The following is a 16,077-nucleotide window of genomic DNA, read 5'->3' as shown; positions in this document are numbered from 1 at the left end:
GTTCATATATACAAAATTAATAAATACCAGAATAAATTAAATACTCTGAATATCAAGTTTTATTGTTAATGCTATTTCAAATAGTTATAATCTATAGCCGATGTTCTTCCATTATGATGCAGTTTTCTCCAGTGTTCACACAAGTGGTTTGAAAAGGTTTCAAAGATTCATTTACATGATCTCAAGATATAATCAATGCTGTTGGCTAATAGTCTGAAATTGACACAATTAAGCATCAGAAAGAATACCTGAAATAGGATAAAAACTGAAATTGGGGCATGATGAAAGGTACCCACTCACCAGTACCAGAACTAAATTGGGTCAGAGGTTAGTTTCCAGAAGTAGTTTAAATATAAAACTGATAACTTCTCATGTTTGGTTGATGCCTGGTGATGACATTTGTCATAAGGTATTTAAGAGAATGCTAAGGAAAACATATACTTTTGAAATGCCCTTAATAATCACTTCCTGAATATGAAAGGTCTGAATTCAATTCCTTTTTTTAGTCTGTTTGTTCACAAGATTTCTTCTAGGTATTTTGTTTGCATTTGAAGGAATCAGGGTAAGAGCAGAATAAATGAAAAGAGAAAAAACATGCTCATTATTTTACCTTATATGGATGAATTCAGCTTGAAATATGTTATCATACTATGCATTACAAATGGATGAAAAACAGGGCTGGAAAGAAACTTTAGGTTTTAAAGATATTTTGACTGTTATATTCAAGAAACATTGTTGATAAATTTTGATAGGATATGTAATGCTATTAAAGTCCATTACTAAAAAAAAATAGATAAAGGTTTTAAGATTTCACAATCTGTTAATAAAAAACACAAAGCTCTGTGATTAGAACCTAGGTTTGTCTGACTCTGAAGTCCGTGCTTTGAAGCAGTGCACTGCCCTGAATTTCTAGTCCTTCAATAATCAATTCTTAGAGACTACAATCACCTTCTGGCTCCCTATTAATTATCATCTTAGCAGCCACAGACAGGAGTGGTATGCTGTTATGGTTTTCACAGCATGCACTATTGCCTTGATGCTTTTTAACCCAAGTAGTTCTTTATCCTGCAGCAGATTCTTTTCTTCCATCTGTGGCTGAGTAGTTTCAGAAATCCCCAGGAGAATTGCTGGCCATGGCATTTGTGGATGTCAGTAATTAAGCTCTCTACTCCAGCTGCAAGCTGTTTGACAACGTGGGTAGTAGAAGGCCACAGTCCTGTGCAAAGCCTGGTCGTAGTGAGAACAGAAAGGTCAAGTCTCCCCGGCTGGTTCATCATGCACTTGGGAGCTTGGCTTATCCAGGGTTCACTGAATGGTTTTTTCATCAGTCTCATATTTTTAAAACAGAAGAGTATTTGCCACAAGCCACCTGGCCTGTAGGTTGCTTTTAGGTCTTTGCTGTGTCCGTACACAAAAAGTGTTTTCTATTGCTGTTCCATTACATGAAATTATGCTGGGAACATTCCTGATTCTATTATAGGCCTGGAGTTTATTTTATAGCTTGTCCCTGACCTGGACTGGGTTTGCTTTCATGTCACTCATAATTATGCATTTCCATAGTTTCTGTCAAAATCAATTCTGTCTATACCTTATAGAAGAGAGAATATTTGTTATACACTTAAAAGATTTACTCTGTATCATTGAAGCACAACTACAGGAGTGAGAGCTTTCTGTAAAGTAAATCTGGGATTATTTCACAATGTGTGAGGCTCTATGCATCTTGTTTGCCTGTTTTAGGTGTTTTTGATAATGTACTCTTGCAGTCACAATTGAGATGTATTTGATTGGACTAGCAATCAAGCTGATTGTCTTTTTATTATTGTATCTCCAACATCTAGTAAAATATCTGCATATAGTAGGTCCTAACACATATTAGGGATAAATGAATCGGTCTGTTGACCAAATATCACTGTTTTCATAATGCCTTTCCAGGTATGGCTCCAAGTAGCTCCCAGTTTCTAATCTTTTCATTTTAACATGCAAGCTCCTTCCTTCATTTATTCAACATAAGATGTATTTAGTGTTTACTATATGCCACTTTCCTCAAAGAGATCACATCTGGTGTGTGTGAGAGAAAGGGAGGGATTGAAAAGAAGCATGCACATGGATGGAGTATAAATAGACATGTCAACAGGCAATTACAATCCAGTGTGTAAATTAAGTACAGGTGCAGTGCAGTGAAGGCAGAACACCAAACCCAAACCTAGACCTGTGGATGACTTCCTGAAAAGATCATTCTACTAGGCTTTTTTTTTTTTTTTTTTTTTTCTATTCTGGGCAAGGCATGTGGATAGGAGAAAGGAGTTTATGGCAGAGCAAAAAACACATAGAGGCATGAGCACAGCATGCAAGTAATGAGGTATGACTGCTGGAGGGAAATGCTGTGTGAAGCCTGTAGCAATTCTGAAACTTCTGATCCCACCGTATTCCTAGCCAGTATCATTTCCCTGCTGCCACAACTTCCTAAATGGTTTCTCTGATTCTCTTCTATCTATAGTCTTTTTGCACAATAGCTTCTAGAGAAATCTTTTAAAAATGCAAATCATGTCCTTCCTTTGCTCAGAACTCTAAGTGGCTGACCATCACATTGGAATCAAATCAAAAGCTCTTAAAGTGGCTTACAAGTCTCAGGATGCTCTGGCTCCTGCGTTGCTCTCTGCCCTCACTTCCTGTCAGCCTTCCCAGGCTCACTCCTCTCTAGCCACGCATGAAACTTCTCTCTTGAGAGAACCAAACACCCTTCAACTCAGGGCTTTTATATTTGTTGCTCTCCTTTCTTAGAATATTATTACCCCACATATTCTCAAGACCTGTTTGATGCTCAAGTGCCACTCAGAAAGGTCTTACCTGCCTGTACTACCAAAAATTATACCCATCTTTTGTTCTCTTACTTGCCATTTTTTTAAGCCTAACAGTCTGCCATTACCTGTCATTGCATTCAATACATGTTTGTTTATTGCCTGTTCCCACCTCACTAGAATGTATACTCTATGAAGACAAGGACATTGCCTGATTGCTCATCATTGTAGCTCTGGTTCCTGAAACAGTGTTTGACATATAGTGGACACTCAGCACATATTTGTTGGATTAATAAATGTATAAATGAATGGGCATTTGGTTTTTTAAAGAGCTCTTCCTTTTCCATGATTATTATATAGACTAAAGCTTGAAAATTAAGGGACTAAAGGAGTTGGATTTTATCCTGAAGGTGATAAGGACTGATTGAAGAATTCTCAGTAGGGGAGTGATGTGACCAGGTTTGCATGGTAGAAAGATCACTCTGTCAGCTGGGAGGAAGGTAAATATAAGGCTGTTGAAGTAATCCAGGCAAGCAATTATGAAGGTGGAACACACATGTGAAAGTGGTAAAAGAGGAGACACTTTTGAAAAAGATTCAGGCGATGAAGTCAACAGATCACCCACAGATAAACAAGTACACTGGTGAATAAGTAGAAAATGTAGGGTGAGGGGTTTGTTGAGGACCTTCCTAGTTTTAACATTAAAAGTCCTGCATCTTGAGAAAACCTGCAGTCCTGCGTAAACCCAGAATGGTTGGTCACTTTAAAAAGTCAAAGATGTTTATGGAAAATAATTTGTTCCTCCAACTTCATCCATATAGTGGCAATTCCCACATGATTATTACATTCTAAATGAGCCACTTCAAAACCCTAAGTGTTCTTTACCTTAACCTCCTAACCACCCCACCCTCACTACTTCCTTCATCTTCTGAAGGAACACAGTGTCTGTTCTTAATCTCTGATAGAACAAGTGAACCAACCTGTTTTGTATAATACATTCATTGGCTACTTTGCCCATTCACCTTTTAAACTCAAGCCCATGCAGGTCATGACCATGCTTTATTCATCCTGCTATTGCCAACAAGTCATGTATCACAGCTATGAATCCCTGTTTGTTGAATACACTGATGTAGGCAAGTGTACATGCTATAAGTTTGGGGAAACATAGGTGAGGGCTGACAGTGTTGATGCCTACTTGGGTAAAGGAAGTAGTGTGATTAAATGCTCATGGCTACCTGAAAACATTAATGAAGGACATGCTAGCCACACATTACCAAATGTAGAGTAGAGAATAGAACAGTTATTACTCACAGACCTGGTTTGCAGCACAGCCAGGACATATACATCTGGTCTACCTGAAGCTGCTTTGTCTGCCATCTTGGGCTCATATGCTCTAAGTTTCCAAAGGGGGTAGAAAACAATCCAGATAAACAGGAAAATGTATTTTAAACCTATGCATATACAGAGTAAAATATACCACATGGCAATATAGGACTTTTACCAGTCATATTGGCTAATAATTTGAGCCATAATTTGTAAAAAGAAAGTCCCTGGAGAATTACTTTTTACATGATGTTACATTTTTGGCAAATATCACATTAACACTGAACTCCGTCATGATTTCTGGCATTCTAATGAAGGGATGTGTGTGCATATCTAAGTCCATATTCCTTCAAGCCTCAGTTCTTATGTTTTGAACTTGGTATTATATTTTTCCCTGTGGCTGAATGTAAGCCTTTGAATTTATGCATGCAAACCAATTGACAACCTGAATTTGGTTTTGAAAGCAAAGGCCAGGGTAGTTGGAGTTATCTGTTATGACTTAAATAGTACTCTTGTCAAAACACCTCACACAAAGTAGGAATCATCACCCAGGAACTTCAGATCCAACATTCCAAGCTCACAAGAAAAGGGTATAAATAGTATATTCTTCTTGAATATTTTAAGGAATGTGGACTGCATGTTCCCTTTGTTAGTTAAGATGCCTTGACATCAGGTGATCAGATATGGCTTCCTTAAGCACAGCCAAGAGAGCCCCCTGCATTAAGCAAAGACAGTGTCCTATTTTTTGATACCAGTTTCTTCCCACAGCCAGTCTGCTAATATTTTCATGCTTTCCTCTTCTGAAATGGGAAAAGGTAATCTATTTTTATCAACATTCATTTTTCATTGTAGTAATTCTCTAAACACAGAATTAAAAAAATCTCAGTGTCTCTGGGGCATCCTATTGAGAGGATATAAGTTCAAGGACTCAAGGAAAAACAAATTTTCCAAAAAATATATTTCAGGATTAGAATGAATCAGTTTGATATAACAGTAGGTTCATTTAACAAACCAAGTTTTATTTGTTACATAATAAATCAAGTTTCAGGCAATAGAATGTCATATGATCAAGGCACAAATACATGTGGGATGATCCTTCAGATCTATACTAGTCCCAATTTATATTCTAAAAATTCTGCAAATATTCATAGAAGCATCTTTAAAATCAAATCATTAGGACCATTAAATAAAATTAAATCATTAGTACCATTCTGATCCAAAAGAGTGTCCTTCTTGAACACAGAAAATATTATTTTTCTTTTCACATTTCTTCAAATTTTCTATTTTCTAGGACATTCTATTCAGTAAGGGATAATAACACAAGAATGTGGCAATATTTTGTAATAATACACAGATTTTTAAAAATGAAAGAATGAAAATTCCAGTCCTGGGTCAGAGACACTAAACACTCACTCTTCATACTCATATAGAAGCTAGAATCTACGTTATCAATTTGTTATTATATTTACCTAATATCTTTCTTTTCCAGGCAGTTCTGCTTGGAAAGAGATAAATGTATTCCATGGCTTTGTGCCCAAGGATTCAATGATTAAATCACATTAAGTTTTAGTGCAATACTCTTTGGAAAAACAATGTAGTAGCTTTAGCTGGAGACTCTGTATGGCCAAGTGGGCTGGCCTGGAGTTTGCACCACAATGAGGAAAGTGACAAATGGTCTATCACTTTTGACTTACGTATCTCCTGTCCTAAGATTTGGGCATTGTTTTAGCTATTTTGCAGGGCTCAAATATGAAGTAGTGGCATATATCTCTGCTGTACTCACTGAAGCTCTTTCACAACGTTGACAATTCTCTGACTGTGGAGGCAGCTTTATAATCCAAAAAGTTGCTTCTGAGCCATTACGTCCTTTGCATGTTGCCACAAAGCTGGATAAATATCTCCATTCTCATTTTATAAATGGGAAACTGAATCTTAGTGGTTATCTTGACTAAACACAGTAGACATTCAGTTTTTTAGCATGAATATGGAATGTGTTATTCTGTGATATTTGGTAATGATACAATAGGCAGGACATTGCTTATACATTTTTTTAATGTTGTATTTTATACATTATAAATATTACAATTATATTTAATATCTATATATATCTATAATAAAAGTATAATAATTTAAATTGGTAAAATTGGGATGCTACATGTACAAAGTTCAAATAAAATAATGTTTTGTTATTATTATTATACTTTAGTTACATATGTATACATGTGCCATGCAAGTATAATAATAATGAAATAAAATAAAAAATAAAAGAAATATGATCATAAAAGTCTTCTCTTAAAAAAAAAAGAATGTTTTGAAGAAATCTTATACCTAAAGTCTTCAGTACACTGTACTAGACACAATGTTGACATAGATGGTGCTAATGAGGTCTAGATTGTGATAAAACAATGATAAACTCTTCATCCTAACTTCTAATGTTTATGAAATTGACATTTCTTTATAAACATCCACAAGATATTTTCCTAAAACAATAGAATAATACTTAATGAAACTGTTTACTTCTTCACAGTATCTAAGTAGCAAATGTTTTGGAAGTTTCAACTGATTACTTCCCCTACTTCCTCTTCCAAGAGCCTTGACTCTTCATTAGTAAATTAGGCAACTGAGTTGGGCAAGAGTTTAGGAGAAAGTGATGACTCTCTAATGCCATGCAGAGAAAAGCCATAATGAAATAAATCATCTTTTTTTTTTTTAAAGTCCATCTTTGACTTTGTGCAGAGTTCTCAGATAGTATTTCACCTTTCTCATCCCCAGTCGAATCCCTTACAAGCACAGACAAAATTCTGTCAAGGTAATGTCTCACATTTCAAAATCAGTCAACACACACTTATTAAATGTCACTGTGTGCAAAGCACAGTACATAACTGTTGTCACAGTGTCTCAAAAGAAATTACCACTTTTTTTGCCACATGTTCAATATATTTTTGCTGAGAGGAGAAACACTTCTATGCAAAAAATCTACTTACACAGCTCTGTGCTTATATAATATACTCAATTACTAATTTTCAGTTTTCTCAGTGAAATGATCAAGCCACTCAGGTATTAAAGGTAAATATTAATTACATAGTAGCAAAATGTTTGATTTTAGCCTATGGGATATTTAAAAAAAAGCCCAGAGAAATCATATGCCATATACTGAAAATGTCAATCCAATGTTTTGAAATATTTACAACTACTCTAAGAAAATGATTAGGGTGAAATACCTGAGGCACTTTCAGAAACTTTACAGTAGAGTGGAACTAGAGGGGTCTAAGAACAATCCTGTCCTAAAGGCAATGTGAGAATGTGAAGTAACTTTTCTACAATTACCTCATTACATTTTACATATTTTTCTGGATTGATTCAAGTCTCCTTTGTTGTTGCAAGGAAGAAAATTATACAATTTGCCAAGAGAAGGTCTTAGGTTAGATTGTTCCAGAAACACAGGTTGCTTGAGGACTAGGTAGACTATAGAGAATCAACCCATTTTAAGAGGCATTTGTAGTGGTTTTCTCATATGAAATAGCCTCCATTCATAACTGTTACTATTGTTGCTTCTGTTTAATTGAAGGTAAAGTATTATTTTTAAGGGATGCAACAAAAGATAAGTTTTCTGCATGTGTTGTTGCTGATTTACTAACATCCTTCATGAAAATCTTTTGTTCTCAGAGATTCCCATTCTCCCATTCAAATAGTTGGCAATATTTTAATCCTTCAAAACTAGACCTCAATAACATTTCCTCTATGGAGACTTTCTGGGATCTTCTCTAGTGTTTGACTTGGTCATTGATTTCACTAGGCTTTCATAACACTCCATACCCATCTCTATCAATGCTAACTCATGTATGTAGTACACATACATGACTGTCTCACCTCTTGGAGGCCTTGGAAGGCAAGGACCACTAGAGAAGTTACCTGAAACCATGTGTTGGCTAGACAAAAGTGAGTACATCATCCAGTTCAGGAGTAAAATGCACATGTGTTCTTATCGCTCCCTTAAATTGGGCTTTCTCTGCAAAGACCCTGCTTCCCATGTTGCACATGGTTTATCACATGCATCAAGAGATTAGAAACATTAAGCAGGTGACAGATATCAACAATGAACTGGGGATTTATTGTAATCAACCAACATGCTCAGCCTTGTAATTGCTCAGAGCTTTTTGCTCCATAATTATATGGTTGCCTCAGTGTAGCCATTCAATGATGTTATAATTAGTGAGTAATTAAAGCATTTGCCGAGATGCTTTAGAGCATGAAACATGTGCAGGTTGAACATGAGGATTGATAAACTACTTAGTCAACAGTTTTCTAAAAACATTTTAGCAGATCCTTTTCAAACCTCAGCAATTGTAAATCCCTTTTTGGCTTGCAGACTCTGCATCTTATTCCACAAGTTGTTTTGGGAACTGTCCAAAGCATGGAATGGGACCATCCGAGTGCCGCCATATACTGCTTCTTCCACTCACCCCACCTGTACTTCCACGTATGCCATTCATCCACTTCTAAAATAACTATTCTACATAGAAATTGCCAGTTCACAGAGAAGTTCCACAAATAAAATTTGTGATTTTATTTGATGTATGAGGTGGACTCTGCAGAGCATCAGCTCCAACTTAGAGATGGAAAAAAGGCTCAGTGTTTAAGCCACTTGCCTTAGTTTAAATGGCTATTGGCAAAATAGAACTGTTTCAAACCTGAGCCTCTTTGGAATCTAAAATGAGTGCTCTTTACAATGTACTTCATGTAAAATGGGACATGTCAGAAGCAGAAAAAGAGGCAGCACAGGGCGCCTTTGGGAGAAAAAGGAAAAAATATATAAAATAAAAAGTAAAAGCAGAGTAATTGCTGAGAAAAGGTGATAAGGAGTGTTGTTGATACATAAGAATATAGTTTCAAAATTCTGAGTACTAATCAATACATAAGCATATACTAGATGCCGTAATATACTCTTGTGTAAGAATTTCCTTTTGTGTAAGAGGACCATATTAGTAGTACCTGAATGATAAGCTTGGAATGCTTACTAAACTTCATGGAATATTACATAACTGAAATAATCCACATTAAGCACTTAAAATAGTGCCAGATACATCATAACCCCCAATGACTGAGAGCTATTAGAATGAAACAGAGAGAGAGAGCGAGCGTGTGAGTGAGAAAGAGAGAATGAATACAGGTCCACATGAAAAAGAATAAAAGGAGTTTGAGAGGAGAAATGGGGCCCTGCCTACCCTGTGCTGCCCAAAGGAGGTATGAGGACTCATAAGTTCAGTGGGTCATGTTCTCGGGGCCGGGACACAAATTCTCTGTTGCAGTGATAGACTGTCCCTGCTTGCCTAGTCTGTGGCCAGTGAATGTTGGACTCCAATAGTTAAGCCCTTTTGTTCTGATTCCATCCTTTGGAAGTTTAAGATTTGGTTTCCCTCATGGCCAGGGAGATGCTGCTCTCCAAATGCCAGCACATGCATGTCAGTCCAAAAGTCATTTACTTTGGCACTGTAAATTTAAAAAATAGCATTCTGAGTTGTGTATTATCCACAGTGATAACTGGTTTGTAACTCACGCTTTATTGGCCTCTTCCCTGTCTCACTGCCACTTTCCCTTCCTGGCATTTCTTTCTAAATTAACTAGCTACCCTGTCATGCCTGTCTTGGGGTCTGCCCCAGGGAGAACCCAAACTATGACAATCACCACACTTCTCCATGTCTCTCTTCTCTCTGCCTCTCATCTTGGCTTCCTTCTCTTAGACTGCTCCACGTGGTGGGAGACATGGCCACCAGCAGGAGTGATATCATGTACCTATCAGTCATGATGCGGGGAAAAAGAGAGCCATCCTTTCAACTCTAGTTCAGAAAAGTCCTGGGAAGAATTCTTGTCTGTCATGATGTTGCTGTAAAGGGAGGTAGAGTGCTTGCTTTTTCTGGCCTAGTAAAAACCAGACAAGGAGGGACAGGGTACTGTGACTAGCAGCCGTGTTAGAAACTCAGAGTGAATGAGGAGCAATCCCATAAAGGAGAGAAAGGAGAATCGCTATTACCAAAGAGATGAAGTATGAAGATGGCTGAGTAGAAGCCCCTAGCACTTGTCTTCCTCACAAAGACAGCCAGACATCAAATGAACAAATACATTTTGGTGAAAATAACAGAGCACTGGAGTGCATTAGAGAAGTGACAGAAACCCTGGTGAGCATAGAACCTGAGGGTGGTGACAGAGAATGTAAGGAAACACGGACCTCCACCACCCCATCCCCAACTGGGAACAGCTGGAAACCAGGAGGAGCTTCTCCTTATGGAGAAGAGGTAAGCAAGGGGATCCCAGCAGACCCCATGAGCACCTTGTACACCATCAGTGGGGTGAACTGCAGCCCTCATAGACACTAAGCTCAGATGAAGGGGCTGCCTGGAGTCCACACAGCAGTGATGTCCCCAGAGAAGGAGCTGACACTGTTTCCCACCCTCTGTGGCCTGCACAGCTACTGCACTATACCATCTCAGAACAGGAGCTATGGCTGGAGGGTGTCTTGCTCTGGGGGTGAATAACCATGACTCCCATTCATCCCTGAGGGTAAATCACCATGGAATCATCCCAAGCCCAGCTGTGAGCAACTGTTACACCCTTCCCTGTGGGACCAAGTGGAGGTAGAGCTGCTTCACCTATCCCTCTTTCTCTTCAGGCTAGAATTGAGGTGTCACCCTGCCTCCTGGAACACAGTACCTTGGTAGCTCAGAGTAGTCATGCCTTCCTAGTGCCTAAGATGAAGCAGTGTCCTGCATCCCAGAGAAACAGGGAAGGACCGCCAGAATAGTCATGCCCTCCTCAGACCTGAGCCAGTGTCACATTGCCTCCTGGTCAGTTGGTGCCCTGGCTGAGCTGAGCAGCTGTGCATCCCAGGGCTGAGACGATATAGTACTCTGTATTCTAGCGAGACAGAGCAGTGCCTAACACTGCACCCTACAGGTCAAACAACTCTAGAACCTTCTTCTCTGGAGGTGTACAGATCCTCTAGAGTCTGAACTATTGAGACACCCATCTCTTGGGGGAGTGGAGTCATTGTGATGCTGTTCCCTGTTCCCCCAGGGCCCAGATGATAGTTGTGCTTTACCATTCTGGGGTGCTTTCTGCTGCAGCACCTGGCCTCGCTGAGTCTGGAACACTGCTGAGCCCCACCATCCCAGGGCCTAGAGTCACTAATACATGGTGGCTCGTGCCCTGCAACCAAGTTGCTACTGAACCCTATTAGCTCAAGTTCCCAAATTTGCAGCCATACCCTGCTCGCCAGGCCCAAAATTCCAGAGCACATCTTCCCCAGAGTCTGGTCAGTGCTTTGCCTTGCCCCTAGGCCAGGGGTAGAGCTACAGCTACAAACCCCCAGGCACAAGCTGCTAGGGAGTGCTTCAGTCACAAATTCTGGCTCTGTGGGAACCCTACATCCAATCCTGCCACAGACAGCAAAACTGTACCCCAACACACAGCTGCCACAATAGTTTTGTGAGACTCCGAGATAAGGACGCCAGCCCCATAGCCACTTCAAACAACTGAGCCTGGAACCCAGCACTGCTGAAGTTGTCTTTAGGCCATGTCAGACCTGACACCAGGAGGGATGTACTCAGCTATATCTCCCCATTGTGTTCCCACAAGAATGGAAGAAACTCAAAAGCCCCTTTTGAGGTTGACACTGAGAAAATTAACAACTTATGCCACTACTGCTGCTGCCCCAACCTTTAAATCCTAGACCATTGAGATACCCACAGTTACTGCTGATGTTGAATGCAACTGAAGAAGCTTCATGTAGACTATACCACTATATCTACTGAAAAACAGAGTCAGTACATCCTGCCCAACAGCAAAGACACAACTGCAGGTGAAAGTCTTTTCTATGAAATTCACTCTGGAAAGTTTAAAAGAGGCAATTGTTCCACAGGATGCACAGACATCAATGCAGGGACATGAGAAACATGAGAAAGCAAGAAAATATGATACCACAAAAAGAATATAACTCTCGTAACAGATCCCGGTGAAAAAAAAATAAATTGCCAGAAAATAATTTCAAAATAATCTTAAGGAAATCCAACAAAATACAGACAGGTAATTTAATAACATCAAGAAAACAGTTCACAATATGAATAAACTCAAAGACACAGAAATCATAACAAACAGAAATCCTGCAGCTGAAGAATTTAATGAATACAAGTAAAATAGAGAGTTCCAACAGCAGGATTGATCAAGCAGAAGAAAGTATCTGTGAGTTTGAAAATAGGTCATTTGAATTTACCCAGTCAGAGAAAAAAAAAAGTGAAGTAAGCCTGCAAAACTTATGGGTCATGATTCACTGAAATAATATTGATATTATAGAATTTTTTTGAAGAGAAAAAAGATATAGCTGCAAACTTCCCAAGTCTTGGGAGAGATCAAGAAAGCTTGAAGGTTTTCAAGTGGATTAATTTAAAAAATATTAATCCTAAGACACATTCTAGTCAAACTATCAGAAATCAAAGACATAGAATTCTAAAAACAGCAAGTAAAAATCCTCATTAGACTAATAGCAGATTTCTACACGGAAGTCTTATCAGGAGAAAATGGGATTATTCAATATGCTGAAAGAAAAATCTCTCAAGAGTACTATATCCAGCAAAACTAACCTTCAGAAATGAAGGAGAAATAATCTTTCTCAGACAAGCAAATACTAAGGGAATTCATCACCAACCACTAGGGTGGCCTTACAAGAAATGCTCAGATAAGTTCTACGTCTACAATAGGAAATAACTCTCATGAAAACAAGCAAAAGTATAAAAGTTACTGGTATAACAAATACACAAAAGTGAAAGAAAGAAAAATCAAACCTTAGCACTACAAAAACCACCAAATACCTCGGAATAAATTTAACCAAATAAATGTAAGAATTTATAAGGAAAACTATGAAACACTAAAGAAATTGAAGAGGACACAAAAATAGAGAAATAGCATTCCATGTTCATAAATCAGAAGAAATACTGTGAAAATGAACATACTATCAGAAGTGATCTACAAATTCAATGTAATTCCTCCCAATACTGATGACTCTCTTCCCTAGCAATAGAAAAAACAGTTCTAAAATTTTTGTGAAAACATACAGGATCTTGAATAAAGCAATTCTGAGCAAAATGAACAAAACTAGAGGCATCACACTACGATACTTTAAAAAAGTACAAAGCTAACGTTATAGTAACCAAAACAGCATGGTGCTGGCATAGAAACGGAGACATAGATGAGTGGAACAGAATAGAGAACCCAGAAATAAATCCTTGTATCAACAGCCAACTGATTTTGCAGATTTTCAACAAAGTCCCCCAAAATACATGGTTTGGCTCTGTATACCCACCCAAATCTCATCTCAAATTGTAATCCCCACATGTCGAGTGAGGGACCTTGTGGGAGGTGATTTGATCATGGAGGCAGTTTTCCCCATGCTGTTCTTATGATACTTAGGGAGTTCTCATGAGATCTGTTGGTTTAAAAGTGGCAGTTTCCACCCTCCAACCCCCATCACTGCCTTGTGAAGAAGGTACTTGCTCTTCCTTCACCTTCTGCCATGATTATGTTTCCTGAAGATTTTCCAGCCAAGTAGAACTGTGAGTCAAGTAAACCTTTTTTTTTTTTTTTTAAATAAATTACACGGTCTCAGGTAGTATCTTTATAGCAGTGTGAGAATTGACTAATACAAAGAATTGGTACCATCAGAGTGTGGTACTGCTACAAAGATAACCTGAAAATGTGGAACTGGGTAACAGGCAGAGGTTGAAACAGTTTGGAGAGCTCAGAAAAAGACAGGAGGATGTGGGAAAGTTTGGAACTTCTAGGGACTTGTTGAATGGTTTTGACCAAAATGTTGATAGTTGATATGGACAATGAAGTCCATGCTGAGATGGCCTCAGATGGAAATGTGGAACTTACTGGGAACTGGAGTAAAGGTCACTTTTGCTATGCTTTAACAAAGAGACTGGTGGCATTTTGCCTTTGCCCTAGAGATCTATAGAACTTTGAACTTGAGAGAGATGATTTAGGATATCTGGTGGAAGAAATTCCTTAGCAGCAAAGCATTCAACAGGTGACCTGGCTGTTCCTAAAAGCCTAAGTTCATTTGCATAAAGAAAGAGATGGTCTAAAATTGGAACTTATATTTAAAAAGGAAGCCAAGCATAAAAGTTTGAAAAATTTGCAGCTTGACCATGTGGTAAAAAACAAAAACCCATTTTTCTGGGGAGGAATTCAAGCCTCTTGCAGAAATTTGCATAAGTAATGAGTTGAATGTTAGTAGGCAAGACAATGGGGAATATATCTCCAGGGCATGTCAGAGACCTTCATGGGAGGCCCTCCCATCACAGACTGACGCCTAGTAGTAAAAAATGGTTTCATGGGCTGTGCCCAGGGCCTTGCTTCTCTGTGCAGCATTGGGACTTGTTGCCCTGTGTTTCAGCCACTCCAGCTCCAGCTATGGCTTAAAAGGAGCTAAGGTACAGTTCAGGTCCTTGCTTCAAAGGGTACAAGCTGCAAGCCTTGGTGGCCCCATGTGGTGTTGGGCTTCTGGGTGCACAGAAGACAAGAGTTGAGGTTTTGGAACCTCCACCTAGATTTCAGAGGAAGTGTGGAAATGCCTAGATGTCCAGGCAGAGGTCTGCCATAGGAGTGGAGCCTTCATGGAGAACCTCTATTAGAGCAATAGCAGAAGGAAAATGTGGGGTTGGAGCCCCCACACAGAGTCCCCACCGGGGTACTGCCTAGTGGAGCCATGAGAAGAGGGTCACCATCCTTCAGCTGCCAGAATGGTAGATCCACCGACAGCTTGCACTGTGTGTCTGGAAAAGACTCAGACCCTCAACAACAGCTCATGGAAGCAGCCATGGGGGCTATACCCTGCAGAGGACAGGGACAGCTGCCCAAAGCCAGGGGAACCCACCTCTTGCATTGGCGTGCCCTGGATGTGAGACATGGAGTCAAAGGAGATTTTGGAGCTTTAAGATTTAATGACTGCCTGACCAGGTTTTGGACTTGCATGGGGCCTGGAGTCCCTTTGTTTTGGCTAATTTCTCCCACTGGAAACATTTACGCAACGCCTATACACCCATTATATCTCTTGGAAGTAACTAACTTGCTATTGATTTTACAGGCTCATAGGTGGAAGGGACTTGCCTTGCATCAGATGAAACTTTGGACTTGGACTTTTGAGTTAATGCTGGAATGAGTTAAGACTTTGGGGAACTGTTGGGGAAGGCATGATTGGTTTTGAAATGTGAAAAGAGGGGCCAGGAGCAGAATAAAATGCTTTGGCTCTGTGTCCTCACCCAAATCTTATCTGAAATTATAATCACCACATGTCAAAGGAGGTACCTGGTGGGAGGTGATTGGATCATGAGAGTGATTTAGCCATGCTGTTCTCGTGATAGTGAGGGAGCTCTCCTGAGATCTGATGGTTTTAAAAGTGGCAGTTTCCACCCACCTTGTGCCACCTTGTGAAGAAGATACTTGCTTTTCTTTCACCTTCTGCCATGACTGTAACTTTCCTGAGGACTCCCCAGCAGTGTGGAACTGTGAGTCAATTAAACCACTTTCCTTTATAAATTACCCACTCTCAGGCATTTCTTTTACAGCAGTTTGAAAATGGACTAATATATATAGGGGAAAGGACAACTTCTTCAACAAATGATGCTGGGGAAACTGGATATCCATATGCAGAAAAATAAAACTAGACACGTATCTCTCACCACATATAAAAGATACCTCAAAGTGAACTAAAAACTTAAATATAAGACCTCAAACTGTAAAACTAATTGAAGAAAACAGAAATGCTTCAGGACATTGGTCTGGGCAAGGATGTTATGGAGAGGACCTCAAAACACAGACGACAAATTCAGAAATGGACAGATGGGATTATATTAAACAAAAATGCTCCTGCACAACAAAGGAAACAACAGAGTGAAGAAACCCA

The sequence above is a fragment of the Pongo pygmaeus genome, chromosome 16, assembly GCF_028885625.2.
Source record: "Pongo pygmaeus isolate AG05252 chromosome 16, NHGRI_mPonPyg2-v2.0_pri, whole genome shotgun sequence".
Lineage (NCBI taxonomy): Eukaryota > Metazoa > Chordata > Mammalia > Primates > Hominidae > Pongo > Pongo pygmaeus.
This window is presented reverse-complemented; position numbering follows the sequence as displayed.